Consider the following 15,673-nt stretch of genomic DNA (forward strand, 5'->3'; position numbering starts at 1 on the left):
GAGAGATAGTGGCCCCCACATCTGGGCACCGGGCTGGACATTGAGTAGCTGCTCCCAAAGGGGTGACCTCTGAGTTTACATTTAATCAGTTATAAATGTCCACATTTAGACGGCTATCTAATCAATAGTCAAACTAGCAAAGCAGCCTTCACTGAAAACCAATCTTCTTCTTTACCCTTTTTTATGATCACTTCTTCCCTTTGTCCCCCCAAATGTGTTCCTTCATTGTCAAATGCCAAAACAGGGTGCTTTCTATGCAAAAGATGGAGAGTGGCATTTGCTGTGCAGAATTAATGGCCTTGAGAATGAAAATACTCAGTCTACTGACTCCTGACTTTTAAATAGAGCTTGTGTCTTTATTCTTCCCCTTATCAACAGGAAGCAGATATACCGCGGACAGAACCTGATGCAACACAAGCAGTTTTAAAAGTTATATATTTTTCTTCAGACTGTGATTGTTTTTGGAAGCTTAACATCCAGCTCGGATTTTTCTAAAATGAGGTTTTTGTTTCTCTGATGATAAAATCAATACATGATAAATAATACCTGATAAGTATAGGAAAATATTATAAAGACAATTGTTACCATTTTTTGAGCAGTTTACTTTACTAAGCGCGTGGCCCCCTGACCTTGGACCCTCAGGCAACCCTGTGAGGAAGGCACTGATACTACTCCCTTTACCCACAAAGGTGCTCAGGCACCAAGAGGGAGGGTCGTGTAAGAAAAGAGGGAAAAGATGGCGTGGGATTTAAATCTGGGTCATTGAACTCCAGAGCCTACATTCTTCATAGCAATTGATTCTTTGATGTTTGTTTCTTGTTTCTAAATATGGAGGCAGGAAAATTTGGTGCTCAATTTAAACATTCTTTACATTATATGAGTAGAATGTAGTGATTATGGGAAAAGGAAGGGAAGAAAAGGGACCATCTCTCCACTGCCTTTGGAGGCATAGCCTCTGGCTAGGCTCCGTCTGACACCCCCTTGTGATCAGGGTGGAGGTAGCTAGGACCTTGGCAGGCTGGCCGACCTCTCAAGAGGCCTCTTGAGTCCCTCTCCTACAGTTCCCCGGCATTTTGAATAGATCTGATTTTTTATATGTCTATTTGAAGTAGCTTGAGTAATTTCTCTTTTCTGTGGCTGAATCCTGACTGATGTGATGTATATATGAGTATATGATTTCTATAATTGGAATCCGATACAGGTTTACAAACTGCTTTTTTTTTCAACTTAATATTTTCTCATAAACATTTTAAAAATTTCAAAATCAAGTGTTTGACAGCAGGGTAATATTCCTTCATATAAACGTAGCATCGTTTATTTTCTATTCTTTTGTTAGTGGACATTTAGATTCTCTCCAAATTTTTTACTCTTATAAATGAGTATTTCTTTGACACAACATATTAGTTTTACGTTGCTTCTATAACCGCTTAGTACAGACCTGGTGGCTGAAACCACAAACAACATAAACGTGTCTTGCAGTTTTGGAGGTTGGAAGTCCAAAATGAGCTCACTGGGCTAAAATCAAGGTGTTCCCAGGGCTGGAGGCTGGAGGGAAAGATCATTTCCTTGCTTTTTCCAACTTCCTGAAGCTGCCCACATTCCTTGAGTCATGGCGCCTTACATCTTGAAAGCCAGCAATGGCTGGTTGGCTCCTTTTTATACACTTACTCTTTTGTCCCCCTCTTTCACTTGATAAGGATCCTAGTGATTGGGGCGCCTGGGTGGCTCAGTCGTTAAAGTTTCTGCCTTCAGCTCAGGGCGTGATCCCGGCGTTATGGGATCGAGCCCCACATCAGGCTCCTACGCTGGGAGCCTGCTTCTTCCTCTCCCACTCCCCCTGCTTGTGTTCCCTCTCTCGCTGGCTGTCTCTCTCTCTGTCAAATAAATAAATAAATCTTTAAAAAACAAACAGACAAACAAACAAAAAGGATCCTAGTGATTACACTGGGACTGCCTGGATAATCCTGGATAATCTCTCCATCTCAAAGTCATCTGATTAGCAACCTCGATTCCCTCTGCAACCTGATTCCTTCCTGCCATGTAACATAACATAGTCACAGGTTCCAAGGATTAGGACATGTGGGACCATTTGAGGAAACCATTATTCTGCCTACCACATGCAATAGATTCTAGGAATCTATCCCGTAGGAAGAATCAGAAATGCAGATAAAAGAACTTTTTAAGGCTTCTGACGTGTCAAATGCAATTATACCAATTTATATCCCATTTGCAAATTTAAAAAACTCCCATCTCATTCTCACCATGCCATTGCTGGCATAAAATATTACTGTTTTTCAATATCTTCTTGACATAGAAGCTTACTAATAAGTACAATACCCACGTGTGATAGAAAATTCAGAGAGTACCAGAGAGTTCACAGTGGAAAGTAAGTCTCCTGCTTGCCTGTATCCTTCAGTCTCTCCCAGAGGCTACCACTGATGCCAGATTTTTATATATCATTGTATAGATATTCTATACATATATAAACATATGTAAGGATGTGTCACTCCTTTTTATACAAATGGTGATATACTGTGCCCATTCTTCTTATCTCTGCATAGGTTTTTGAAATAGGATTGGTATGGGTAAATAACTATGCTATCTCTGATCTAGAAATTCTATATGTTCTAAAATAGCCATGATTAATTATGATTTATTTTATTTTAGAGTGATGAATCACATAGAGACCTTCTCATTCTTTTACTTAAAAGCATGAGTGCAAGGAGCGTCTGGGTGGCTCAGTTGGTTAAGCATCTGACTTTTGATTTTGGCTCAGGTCATGATCTCAGGGTTGTGAGATTGAGCCCTGCTTTGGGCTCCACACTGGCTGTGGAGCCTGCTTAGGATTCCCTCTCTCTTTCTGCCCTTCCCCCCAGCTCATGCATGCACGCACTTAATTTCTCTCTCTCTTAAAGGAAAAAAATATATGAGTGCATTAGGATTCTACTTTTTGTAGATGCAAAGTTTCAATGGGCAAAGGCATATTGAAACAAGTTCAATCTTAGGACAGGCATATGCAACTTCAGCACTAGAGCTGAATATTGTGTTTACACTATGAAAATGGATGCTGTGTCCTGTAACAAGAAAACCGAAGCTATTTCTAGCTAAGACAAACTTACAGTGTAATATATCAAAATGCAGAATAAAGCAGACTTCACTACTATGAATTCATTTTTTCATAAAGAATTATGCTGTCACCCCATATAATAACCATTTTCTAACACTCTATGACATTCCCCAACTGTGTTCTGGAAGGTAATAATTTTAGTGGAGAAAAAAATCTATTATCAAAGACATTCAACCAAGCTGCCTTATAGTCAAAGAATAATCAATTATAAAACAGAAAGAAAAAAAAATAACAATCACACTCGTAGCAAGAAATGAACACATAGGAATAAACATTCAACATGTATAAAATAATCTATGAAATTTCATGAGAATATTAAAGAGGGTGAATACCCCCATGTACACACTAAAATGGGGTGGCATGGGGTGTGCTGTGGTCCTCAGGAATTGTGAGTGAGAACAAAGCTCACTGGGAATGAGAGGGAGATTTTTCTGGCCCAGGAATGGTTAGTGAGTGTGGAGTGTGGAGTGTGAAGCTATCAGAGGTGCATAAACACGGAAGACCAGCCAAAGAGGTTCCAGAACAGGCAGAGAATATCATATAGACTGTAAAGCAGATGGGTTTGGGGCTTTCCCCAGATCCAAACTGCCTTGCCTGGGAAATGAAGATGTTTCCTTTTGTCAGGGCAATGTGATGGGAAGAGCTAAAGGCAGCAGCTGGAAGTATTTGCTTTGCTTTCCACCCATGTCTTCCTCTCCAGAAACCAGAGCCTCATAAGTAGTTAACTGTACCCGAGTACCTGCTGAGGGGCAAGTGGGTACACAGAGGATCACCAGTTTAGCAGAAAATGCTCTTGGCTGTTCATGGAGTGCTGGCACCTTGGAAGACACACTGTAAGTCTCTCACATGGGCCCAGCAGAGCTCAAAGCACCTTAGCACCTCATTCTTGCCTGGTCTCTTGAGACTCCCTCCACCTGTGTGGAGGCCACTGGGTGCCTTTGTGCCTGGGATCGTTGGCATGGTATGTTCTGTAGAAGCTGGGAGGGAAGGCTGGTACCTGGGATTGGGAACTTATCTGTGTAATGAGTGTCTTCCTCCCTGATGCACTATTTGCTTTTAAAGTTTCCTTAGAAACCATGCATATAATACTTAACTCACCCTTGGCTCCATTCTGACATTTTTTTGTGGAAGTCACAAGGACTGTTCTTTTCAATTGTGGCCTTTTGCTTCTCCCTGCTTTCCCTTGGTTTCTAAAGTGTGACCATTCAAGAGGGCCAAGGCTTCATTTGTCATGCCAAGATTTGTGTTTGTGCTCTTGGCAGGACGTGTTGTTAACCTTTGAATACTACTCCTCTGAAGGAAAAGGATGTGCTCCAGTGACACACTTTACATTAGAAATGTTAGCAGTGGCAGACATAACATCGGCAGCACACAGGCCCAGTTCCGTGGTTGTGTGGGGGCACCCCTATGCCAAGCCAGTGGAGATGCGTAAACTGTCCCCTTCCCTTGCCAGGAGAGGGAAGCCCCAGCACCCTGTGTCCATCTTCTAGGCCCTGAGAGTTCACTCCCACTTCTCTTGTCCTTTCCACCTGCTCCCCTCCCCACACTGCTGCACAACCGCTTCCCTCCCCCATTCCCAAAGAATGGGGTGGTTGTCTGAGCTCTGGGTCTGGCCACCTGAAGGACAGTGCCAGGGAAGTGCCTGAACCTTCTTTTCAGTCACCACTACTTCCATATGACCCAGCTCTGAAGAGACGAGACTCAGCTCTGGGATTTGTAGTCACATCACTGAAATAAACTTTGACTGCAAAATAATTGGTGTGTTAATTATAGTTACCATCCAGAGATGCCTCAACTTTCACCAAGAGTCTTTCATTACTTGTGGCTGAAAACACAACCACCGTATTTCAGTGTTAACTTCTTTTCTAAATGAAAATCATTTTCTTTTTTCCTGATTAAGTAATATGAACTCATTTTGAAGAATTTTAAAAATATAGAAAAGTATAAAGAAGAGTGTACCCCTCTTCCCAAATAATCTCTGTTAAGTGTTTGGGGTCAAACCTCCTAGGTTTTTCCTGGGCATGCACCTACATTCAGACTTTCTGAAAAATGTGACTGTACTATTCATGATGTTTATTCATGTTCTATTGTCACGCAAAACAACCTAAAACTCAGAGACATAAAATAGCTACTACCTTGTTATGGCTCATGAATTCTCTGGGCGAGGAGTTTGGGCAGGAGACAGCAGGGATGGCTTGCCTCTATTCCATGAAGTCTGGCACCTCGGCTGGGAAAACTCAATTGGCTGGGGATAATTGGAATATCTTGGGTCTGGAAACATCTGGAAACATCTTTCTTCATTCATAGAGCTAGCACCTGGAATCGGAATTCTGAGACCAGTTGGGATTGCTGACTGCATGTGGCTTTTCCACATGGCTTGTGCTTCCTTACAACATGGTGGCCTCAGGGTAGGCAGACTTCTTATATGGTGCCTTGAGGTTCTAAGACTGAACAAGGTAGAAGTTGTCTGGCCTTCTGTGATCTAGCCTTGGAAGTTATATAACGTCATTTCTACCATCCTGTATTGGTCAAAGAAGTTGCAAGCCCACTGAGATTCCAGGGGAGGGGACAAAGTCTCCACTCTATGGGAGGAGTGTCAGAGAACTTGCAGCTGTATTTTAACATTCTGACAACATTTTATTATTTTTACATAACATGGACAGTATACTGGTTTGAACAGTGTCCCCCCAAAAGGTATGTTTAAGTCCTAACCTTCACTATCTGTGAACGTGACCTTATTTGAAAATAGGATTTTTGTAGATATAATCGGGTTAAGATAAGGTCATACCAGACTAGGGTAGGCCCTAATCTAATGACTGGTATCCTTATAAAAAGGGAGAAGTTTGGACACAGGCACATGGATACATGGGGAGAAGGCCATATGAAGACGGAGGTAATGATTGGAGTGATATTTCTATAAGCCAGGGACTATCAAGGATTACCAGCAATGACCTGAAGCTGGGAAGAACCAGAGACATCCCCTAGAAACTTCAGAAAGAACATGACCTTGCTTACACCTTGATTTTGTATTTATTTATTTATTTCAACTGGAGTATAGTTGACACACCATGTTACATTAGTTTCAGGTGTGCAACACAATGATTTGACAATTCTCTATGTTCTGCTGTGCTTACCACAAGTGTGGCTCCCCTGTGTCACCAGACAGTGCTATTACATTGTCATTGATTATAGTCCCGATGCTATGCCTTTCATCCCCGTGGCTTATTCATTCCATACCTGAAAGACTGTACCTCCCACTCCCCTTCCCCCATTTTGCCCATGCCCTTATCCTCCTTCCCTCTGGCAACCATCTGTTTTTTCTCTGTATTTATGGGTCTGTTTCTGATTTCTTTTGCTTTTATTTTTGCTTTTTAGATTCCACACATAAGTTTAGTCATATGGTATTTGCCTTTCTCTGTCTGACTTATTTCCCTTAGCATAATACCCTCTCCATACACCCATGTTGTCACAAATGGCAAGATCTCATTCTTTTTTATGGCTGAGTAATATTCCCTTATACACTGCTGTACCACATCTTCTTTATCTATTCATCTGTCAAGGGACACTTGCCTTGCTTTCTTATTTTGTCTATTGTAAATAATACTGCCATAAACATGGAGGTGCATATATCTTTTTGAATGAGTGTTTTCATTTTCTCTCGGGCACCTTGATTTTGGACTTCTATCCTCCATAATTGTGCAAGAATAAACGTCTGTTTTAAGCCACCACAGTGGCTTTGTACTTTGTCCTTTGTCACGGCAGTCCCGGGAAATGAACACAGTTACCCGTGTCCGCATAGATCTCATTGTCATTTCATAGTTATACAAAGTAACCATTCAATGCTTAATCATCATTTATTTAACCAATCTTAAGTAGATCTAAGGAATTTAGCCCAATAATTAACATGAAATTATATTCTATGCAATTGAGTGGTGAACCACAGCCTTCCTTTGTTTTCCTCACAGGGCCAGCACAGTTAGCACAGAGCTGGCATTCAAAAAAGTATCAATGAACTTGTTACCACCAAGAGAGTATCAAAAAATAGGAAATCTGATTACCTACAAGCATTATATGAAAGGATCCCAAATATTAAGGATTTTAAGAAAGTCCTCTCACTTCTGGAAACCTGCTTGGTCAGTGACTTGAGGAACGGTAAAAAACTTCAACCTAAGAGAGTATTCCCGTAAAGCATCAAATATTTTAAAGAGAAAGCGGTTATAATTCAAAAACGTTAAAACCCATTGTTGTGTACAGATGTGATACTTCCAGGTCCCCGGCCAAAATAGGAATTTTAAACATCGAAGCCTCTTTGCCAAGTGTTAAGAAATGATTCAGAAATGTCAGCCTGGCAGACGACTACGGAAACCTACCCCGTGCATTATAGACCTTTCCTGCTGTTCCTTTATGACTTCTGGGTTGGATGAGGCCTCCTGTGTTTTCCTTCTCAAGTTCAACTCTCTGTTTCTTGGCCCCATTTGTGACTTCCTGGACGCAGAGGGAAGGCATGGGGTAAACCTGGAAAAGAACCACGGGCCTCCTCCCTTTCCCTCGTGGGGCCAAGTCAGAGCAAAAGGCCGAGTGGCCAGCTCTGGAAGCGATGAGGCTGCAAGCCCTTCCAATCTCGTGGTTTCTTCCTTTTACAGACCGGGAGTCTTCTCAAAATGTGCCTATAGAAAAAACATAAATAAAGCCTGTCTTCATTCTAAGGTGCTTGGCAGTGTGTTTGCCATTTCCAAGGGGTCTTTAGCTGCTCTGAACACAGCAGACTGGACAACTGCTGTGCAGCAAGAGTCCTTAGTCCTTATTTCAGTCCAGAAATCCAAAGAAAGTTGTGCCGCACGGTAGGTGTTCACGGAGGACTAAGGGATTGGGTTGGGTTGAAATCTTCACTTTTTCTGAATATTTGGAAGGCGGTGTCCTCGGGGAATGCCCTGAGAGATATTTTCTCTTTTCTCTAGGGGTCAATGGAAATGTACCTGCTACCTGGACTCTTTCTGCCTCTCCCGGATGCCGGGTTCCGTGTCTGGATGGGCAGGGCTTCTCCTCTGGCTCAGGATCATGCTGGGTTCCAACAGGCTAGGGAGACGACGTGTGTGTTTGGGAGAGGGGAGACTGTGTGTGCTGCACACCTGCCATTTCTCGTACCCCCAAAGGACAGTGGGCTCTTTATTTGGCCCCTATTTTGTATCAGGCTCTAGGATCAAACGGAAAACTAATTTGGCTAGAGGGAAGGGTACTATTGCAGTCACTAAGCGCCGCCCCCAGATCTTATCCCCTTTCTTTTTTTTTTTTAAGAAAGAGAGAACTCATGAGAGAGCTCACTCACACATGTGATTGGGGGTGGGGGTGGGGAGGGGCACAGGGAGAGGGAGAGAGAGAATCTTAAGCAGACTCCATGCCCAGTGCAGAACCCCATGAGGGACTCTATCTCTTACAACCCTGAGATTATGACCTGAACCAAAATTACAAATTGAGGGGCGGGGTGGGGGGTGCATCTGAGTGGCTTGATTGGTTAAGCATCTGCCTTTGGCTCATCGAGCCCACATCAGGCTCCCTGCTCAGTGGGGAGCCTGCTTCTTCCTCTCCTCCCCACTCATGTGCTCTCTCTCACTATCTTGGTCACTATCTCTGTCTCTCTCTCAAATAAATAGATAAAAATCTTTAAAAAAAAAAAAAAAAGAGTCGGATGCTTAACTGACGGAGCCACCCAGGTGCCCTGAGTCCCCTTTCCTCTTTGCTGATAGAACACTAATTTTGGGGAGGAAGGTAATTGATGGGAGTGACTCCAGCTGCCCAGCCCCAGGTGATTGGTTGACTCATGTTGCTAACCTCCTTTTCACCTAAAAGTGACCATGTAATTGTTCTGGCCAATGAGAATTAAGTAGAGGTCTCCTAGGGGCAGAAGGCTTTTGTTTGGCCTAATAAAAACGAAATATGAGGCTAGCAACATTCTATCTTTTTCTGTCTTTTAACTGCCTTGAACACGGATTTGATGTCTGGAGCTACAGCCACCATTTTGTGACAGTGGGGAGGAAAGGCCTAGGAAATGATCTGTAGACAAGTGTGAAGGAAGGGGTGAGGGAGTCCCACAGTCTCTGGCTCCAACATGGTTGAGCCTCTGAATCAGTGTCAGTTAACTGCCAACTCCTTGATTACTGCTGCCTAAGCTAGTCTTAATCACCACATGGTTGAATGCATTTCTAAGTGAGGAAACATGCTTCTCAAATTTTATACCAAAGTACCCCTATTAGTAGAGATATAGTGATATTGAACATAGAGTATATTTCAAACTGGCCTTCCATCAGCAAGAAATGACTTCAGATTTTATCTGAAACACACACACACACACACACACACACACACACACACACACACACAGAGTATTCTAAATACAATATATGGATAGTTATATTAATTTATAAAAATATTGAAATTGTTATCAAGAAAAGAGTTAGAAAGACCTTTTTCTTCCACATTGTAAAACTGATGCTGGCAAGAAGCAGTTTGCTTAGCCTGGGGCTTTTTTTTTTTTTTTTTTTAACAATTGAGGTATAATTAACATATAACATTATATTAGTTTCAAGTGTACAACATACTGATTCAATATTTGTCTATATTTTGAAATGATCACCACAGTAAGTCTAGTTAACATCTGTCACCATACATAGTTACAAAGTTATTTTTTGTTGTGTTGCAAACTTTTTAGATCTATTCTCTTACCAACTTCCAAAATGCAGTGCAGTGTTATTATTAACGACAGCCCCCACGCTGCACATTATCCAGGGGCTTCGAGTAGCCCCTGGCACACTGCCCATATCCCCAGAGGTACAAATACCACGGCTGGAAATACGAATAAAACAAGCAGCAGGAGAGAAAGATAACGAGGTTGGTGGAGCTACAAGAACAATGGCCTCGGCGTGCCAGGCTAAGGAATGTGGACTCAATTCCCTTAGAAACGGGCCACACTACAGAAGATAGAGCATTAGGGAGATTATGCAAAGCCAAATGGTAGAGCAGTGTGGTGGCAGGATTGGAACCAAGTGCATACGGGGTAGCAGGTAGGAGACTCTGTCGTGTGTCAGGTAGGACCAAGTTCCACTATGAGTGGCAGATAAAATAACAGCTTGAACGAAGTAGGTTTTTATTCCTTCCTCAAGAGCCAAGAAGTAGCTCTGAGTTCAGTAGTCCAGTGCAGGAAGGGTGGCCCATGTCTAGACGATGCTATTCTGGTGATCAATGGCTGCATAGCAAACCACCCCAATAGAGCTGCCGAAAACAAGAGCAATCCTTGACTTTCCTCATGAATCTGCAATGTAGGCAGGATGCTGTGGGACAGCTTGTCTCTGCTCCTGACAGCAGCCATTTGGGTAGCCCAAAGGCTGCAGGTTACTCAGTAAGTGCGATCTGGAACCATCAACGGGCTTGATCACATGCACACCTGGCAGCAAACACTGGCTGCTGCCTGGTGCTCATGAGGCTGTGGTTGGAAACATCGATGTGTGGCCGCCCAGTGAGGCTCCTGGGCTTCCTCCCAGCCTGGTGGCTGGGTGCAGACGGCAGTATCTCAAGAGCAGAAGTGGAAGCTGCCATTTCTTTAGACTTAGATCCAGAGATGGGCAGAGAATCACATTTGGCTAAGGAATCACAGAGCCTATACTCAGGGAATGGGGCATAGGCCTCGCCGCCCAAAGGGGGAGGACCACCAAAGAATTCTGGGATCATGATTTAAAACCATCATAGATGTCATTACTTAGAGCCTAGTCCCAGAACCCCCACTGCTGGCTGGGGAGGCTGGGAAATGTGATCTTTATTTGGGGTTCTACATGCAGCTAAAACAGAGATTTGTTAAAAAGGAGAAAAGAGAAAATGGATATTAGGGACAATCAGCAATCTTTGCCACTGGCAACACATTACAAGGGACTTAAAGACTAGGATTAGGGTGGCAGGAATGGAAGTGAACAGGAAAGGTGGTGTGAGGGATGTCAGGGAACAAGAATCAGTAGGATCTGAGATGATTTGGACTAAGGTGTGTGTGTGCGCACATGCACAGAGGGCTCGAATCCCAGAGACTGCCTAGAGACAGCCAGACAGATGCAGAGTCAAAAACTGTTGCGTTCACTTCATTCCCAAGGCCCATCTGGTACCAGATGAATCTTTTAGACTTTGGTCAAGATCCACATGACCAGGGCTTTCTCTTCCAGAGAGCAGGGCCAGGCTCAGAGAATCCTGAAGAATAGCAGATATTAGTCTTCATAAATGGTTGCAGTCCCGTCAGTTCCTCTGCCACCTTGCCACACCCCTTCGACCTTTTGACTGCTCGACGTGTGGAACGTGGTAGAAGGGATGCTGTGTGACTTCTGCAGCTGGTTCATAGATGGTGCTAGAGCTGCCACCTGGCCTGGCCCTGGTGGGACCTGAGGTGCTCTGTGGGGAGTCCAGCCACACTAAAGCCACCATGCTGGAGGGAAAGAGAGAGAAGCTCAATGAGCTCACCTGCTGGAGTCTTCCTGGTCCTGGTCCTGGGCATCTCCGTGGGCGAGCCTTCAGATGACTCCGGCCCCCAGCCTTTGAGTTGCCAGTTGAGGCTCCAGACAAGTTGCATCAGAGACAAGCCACCTCCCCATCCTCTTGTATATTCCTGACCCACAGAAGCCATGAGCATACTGAGTGGTTGTTCTATGGCACTGAATTGTGGGGTGATGTGTTAGTCAACCATAGTGACTAGACCCTCAAGGATTGTGAGGCAGCTGTGGGTGGCAGGTATCCCTGAGGCTTGGAGTCCTTCAGATGTAGTGATTTGGACCCACCTCAGCAAGGTCGTCAGTGAAGCTCTTGGGGAGTTTTTCAGCCTCTGAATCCTGATCTGAACTAAATGGTTGGGTTTGATCACAGTAGACCTCATGCCTCTGGGGAGATCAACAGCCTTTGCCCAAAGGGCAATGGTTTGGTTCTGAATCTTCATAATGATGATGTTTGGCGCCTTCAATCCCCATCCACTTCATTAGAGTGGCGTGTGAACTTGAAACTATGGCTGAACAGTGCATGGATCATTCTCCTTCCTCCCAGCAGGGCCATGGCAGCTTTATTTGGTGTGCAGCAAGTAGCCGTGTGGTTCTGCATGAGGACTGGATTCTGAGCTTAGCTCAAACCGCAGCCCTCTAACTCCATCAGTTCCTCCCATGACACCTTGGCAAGTCATTTATCCTCTCAGAAAGCATTTCCCGTGTCGCAGGATTAGGACGAGGGTGAGGAAGACAGATGTTTCATGAATGCATCTCAACGTACACACACACACACACACACACACACACACACACGCCCCTGCCCCTCTGCCCACCTGCTCCAGCAGTTGGCAGGAGAAAGCATCAGAGGTGATGCATTCTGGAAGGTACAAACTGAAGCCAACTCAAGGGGACAGAGCAGGGTCCTAGGAGTAGGACTTTTGCTTTTGGTAGGACTCATTTTTATTGAGGACAATAAATTGGAGCCCAGAGAAATTAAGCAACTTGTCCACAGTCACACAGCTGGTTTCTGGCAGAGTGCGGATCAGTATTGAGGCCTCTGCTGTTCTTTTGGGGACATCAAGCTGAATGAAGTAACCCAGGAGGAAGGGGTGCAAGAGACTGAGGCAGATGTAGGGATGGAGTGGGCTCCAGTAAGAGCTGAGGGCTTGGCTGTCCTGAAGGCTTGGGAAAAATGGAGAAAAGGTGGCTGAAGCTCTGGAAAGGCTGGGGGAGGAGTTACAGCTGTTTCCTTCCACCCAGTTCTGAGTTGTATGTGCACGGCCTGACAAGTGGCTACAACGCCTTGTGTGGTTGTTGGAACTCACAAATTTCTAGAGCCCACAGTGTGAAGAAGTAAACTAGGTCAGATCCAAGGGTGACACGGAAGAAAGAAGAACACCACAGATTTGCAAGTTAGGTTGCTCATCATCACACAAATATGCCCTTTTCTCCCAGGCCGGCTGGGCCCCACCTCCCTCCCATCTATAATCATAGCTCTTCAGGAAGGGGATCGGTTTGTAGCTGTGGAAAATTCTGGACAAATCCATGCACTATTTCTAGACGTCAGGTGAGCTCCGCAAGTCTTCACCCTAAGCCCATTAATCAAGACTGATGACTTAATTTACTGTTGAAACAAACATGTCAATTGTAATGTGATACATTACAAACATCTCTGCTTCCCAAATGGCAGGGGAGTTACTGCCAGAGAAGAAAGGAGAATTAAGCCCTCTCCAAACAAAGACATTCTCCCTTTGTATAACCAGAGACAGGAGATAGGATCTCAGTGTGTGTCCACTGGCTTCTGTGCTGGAGATGCCAATCATTTCTTCCCTGCCCCCCAGAACTTGCAGCAGAGGCCTCAGGAACTGCCCCCCACCCCAAATGTCGCAGCTGGCCAGCCCTTGCGGAGTCCTTCCGATTTTCCAGCTGTGTACTTGGGGATAGGAAGCCACGGTCAGTTAGCTGAAGGCTATGTCGACCGAGGAGCCAAGGCTGCTGTTGTGAGCAGCCATTTTTGGCTTGATCCCTGGGGAACCTGAAATGAATCAGATGTACAACAGCAGTGAGAAGCCCCAGCGCTCCAGGGAGAGAGACAGTGATGGAGAGAATAGGTGACCTGGTTCCAGATACTTTCCTGTTGTCTGCATGTGACCTTCTGTACTTCCTCTGTCGACTGGAAACGAAAATTAATCAAAGATGGGGAAGAATCTTAGTACACGCCCAGGAGGACTTGCTGGGCAAGGTCCTGGGGAAGGGGTAGCTGGCCTCAGGAATATTGCAGCGTGCACGTTCCTCCCTTTCAAGGAATTATTTTTTCTTGAAAAACAAACAGTAGTTTCTAAATATAGGAGTTGGATAAAAGAAATATATTTTCCTTAGGAACAAGATGTTTTTTGCATTTGCCAGATGGACCTAATAGTCATCTGTCAGTAATGCATTTGTTTCCCTCATGGAGACATTTAATCATTTAATGAGTTCATATAGGCTGGCTCAGGTAACACTGGCCAGAACACACACACACACACACACACACACACACGTGCGCACGCGTAGTTCCAAGGGAGGCATTTGCCTGATGGGGATTATAAAGCTGGTCAATAAAATAAAAAGCATTTACAGAACAGCTTTGTGAAGTCCAGCCTTAATAGATACTACGCCTCTGTCATTTCCCCTCATAAGACCTAGATTTACATCTGTGTTTCACATACACTTTTGAAGGGTTGCCACAGTTAACAAGTCTTGAAAAGTTTGTTTTGATGGTACTTAAAAAAAAAGTCTGGAATTTATGGATTAAGGAAATGATGGGCTAATTGGCTTCTCAGGGGGACTGCATTCTCTCTCTCATTTTTTGTTAGATGCTTACTCTTGCAATTTATGATTCCTGTTCATGATTTTAAAGCTCCTAAGAGCCAAGCAGTTCTAGCCCTTGCTTATTTAATTCATTCAATAGCTAGGTCAAACACATCCCTTCTATTTGCTAAAGACCGGGAATAGATGTCTTAAAGTGTACTAAGATTTCAAGCTAATTTAAGTTTTATCTCTAAGGTCCCTTGCAAGTGTGATTTGTCTACAAATTACAAGTGCAGAAAGAAAAAAAATGCCCACTTTTTGAATTTTTTCCTGCAAATACTGATCGAGCTCATCTTAAGTACCAATCTGTCTCGGCAACGTTGAGAAGAATGAGGCACGGTCCCTGAACACAAGTAACTCACAGCAGAGGCATCTCGCCTGGTAAAAACAGGATGTGTTTCTTGGGGAAATTCTCACAGTAGGACATATGACCCTTTGGTTTGGAGAACACTTTGTTCAAAAGTAAGCCCCGGCCGGTCTAAGTGGTGTGAAGTAGGGGCCAAGGGTTCCCCAGGGCAGGGCCATTCAGGGGGTTTAAGGCAGGAGGTGGGACTCGAAAGGCTGCTGAGCAAGTGTTGGGGAGCTAGAGGAGTGGAGGGAATGGAGAAAGGCCCATCCAAAGAGCTGACCTGAGCCCCAAGGCAGCAGAGGCCACTTGAAGAACGTTGTGGGAGATGAGATCAGCTTGTTCCGGCAGGTTGTAATGGCCCTTTGAATCCCATGGCCCAGGGTCCACCTCTGTTCTCTTCTGTATTCTCTCCGTGCTAAGGCGTAACATGAACAAGCTCTGAATAAACAGAGTTGCAGGCCAAGATCTATTTGGGAGGAATAATCTGGTTTCACTGTGTGGGAAAGATCAGAATGCAGGAGACATTAGAGGTGGGAGACAGGGACCAGTTAGGAGCAATTATCTAGGAAAGTAATCAGTGCTTTAGGAATTTAGCTGGGATTGCTGATTTTAGTCTGGGGTTATAAATTCAGAACAACACAATGCTGAAAGGGAGGGTTACTGAATAGGACCACGCCTGGGTTCACTTGGGAGGGAATGAGGACAGTGTCTCATCCAGCTGCTGCCTGGGCTCCCTCCTCTGTCCTATGGGTTTACCCCCAACCCCTGCTCCCAGGGCTCCCTTCTCTTTGCCTTGTTCTCAGGATTGGGGTGCAGGGGGAGCTTCTTGCTTACCATCAATCA

Source organism: Ursus arctos, unplaced genomic scaffold, assembly GCF_023065955.2.
Source record: "Ursus arctos isolate Adak ecotype North America unplaced genomic scaffold, UrsArc2.0 scaffold_15, whole genome shotgun sequence".
Lineage (NCBI taxonomy): Eukaryota > Metazoa > Chordata > Mammalia > Carnivora > Ursidae > Ursus > Ursus arctos.